Below are 1,832 nucleotides of genomic sequence, written 5' to 3'. Positions count from 1 at the left end.
ATCCTTGATTTAATGGGGCTGAAAGTGCATCTGATATTATTTTGAAAATATTGAATCTTAAATAAACATTCAAAAGCATGCATGTGCACATAGGCACGGATGCAGAGATACATTTAAACACATATACATATGTAATTAAATAGGATATATATTATATTATATATATATACATGAGTACATGTATGTGTGTATGTCTATGTATACACTAATACATACATACTCACATACACACACTATATATATGAATATATATAAATAAAATAAATATATATATATATATATACAGAGAGAGAGAGAGAGAGAGAGAGAGAGAGAGAGAGACATTTTGTCCTCTGATTCATACCCGAGAGAGGGAGAGAGCGAAAGATAAGACTTATTTTGTACTCTGATCCATACCTGAGAGAGAGAGAGAGAGAGAGAGAGAGAGATGATTACTATATCAAAAATCTAAGTTAACCAACCGAAATAAAGGCAGCTGGAGGCGAGAAACACAATCAAAAGAGACTCACAAAGGAAAACAGGCGATTGAGCTCAATGAAACAGAGGGCTAAGCAAAAGAGTAAACAACTAGCCACAAACTAAATGTAGAGTGAGAGGCTATACAGACAGACCCCATTTTCAGGTGGAGAGAAACACAAAGGGGGACAAGATTGGGAATCAATGACAGGGTGTTATGGGGGAAAGAAGACAGAGTTTAAACAAATGGCGAAAATTTCCATTTGCAAAGCGGACTGTTCGTTTGGATCTCCCTGGGCGTGAAGTGAGAGGAAAGAATAAGGGTAAACAGAGGGAGGAGGAAACTCGCACGTGCATAAACAAATAAACAAATTGACGTCTGAAAAGATTATATGGTTGATAGAAGCGTAGCTTGAGAATATAGCTTCCAGATTCTGTTTTTTCTTTAAGTTTATAGCTTGGCCCCCTTACTAACTGTTACCTCTTTAAGCTTATAACTTGCCCCCTTACTACCTGTTAACTCGTTAAGCTTATAACTTGGGTCCCCTTACTACCTGTTAATTCTTTAAGCTTATAACTTGGGTCCCCTTACTACCTGTTAACTCTTTAAGCTTATAACTTGCTCCCCTTACTACCTGTTAACTCTTTAAGCTTATAATTTGCACCCTTACTACCTGTTAACTCTTTAAGCTTATGAATAGCCCCCTTACTACCTGTTAACTCTTTAAGGTTATAACTTGCTCCCCTTACTACCTGTTACCTCTTTAAACTTATAACTTGGCCCCTTACAACTTGCTCCCCTTACTACCTGTTAACTCTTTAAGCTTATAACTTGGCCCCTTACTACCTGTTAACTCTTTCAGCTTATAACTTGGCCCCTTACTACCTGTTAACTCTTTCAGCTTATAACTTGCTCTCCTTGTTACCTGTTAACTCTTTAAGCTTATAACTTGCCCCCTTACCACTTGTTAACTCTTTAAGCTTATAACTTACCCCCTTACTACCTGCTAACTCTTCAAGCTTATAACTTGCTCTTCTTCTTACCTGTTAACTCTTTAAGCTTTTAACTTGGCCCTCTTACTACCTGTTAACTCTTTAACCTTATAACTTTCCTCCCTTACTACCTGTTAACTCTTTAAGCTTATAACTTGCTCCCCTTACTAACTGTTAACCTTTTAAGCTTATAACTTGCCCCCTTACCACTTGTCAACTCTTTAAGCTTATAACTTAACCCCCTTACTACCTGTTAACTCTTTAAGTTTATAATTTGGCCCACTTACAACCTGTTAACTCTTTAAGATTATAACTTGCTCCCCTTGTTACCTGTTAACTCTTTAAGCTTTTTAACTTGGTCCTCGTACTACCTGTTAACTCTT

This window comes from Palaemon carinicauda, chromosome 13, assembly GCF_036898095.1.
Source record: "Palaemon carinicauda isolate YSFRI2023 chromosome 13, ASM3689809v2, whole genome shotgun sequence".
Lineage (NCBI taxonomy): Eukaryota > Metazoa > Arthropoda > Malacostraca > Decapoda > Palaemonidae > Palaemon > Palaemon carinicauda.
Note: the sequence above shows the minus strand (reverse complement) of the source record.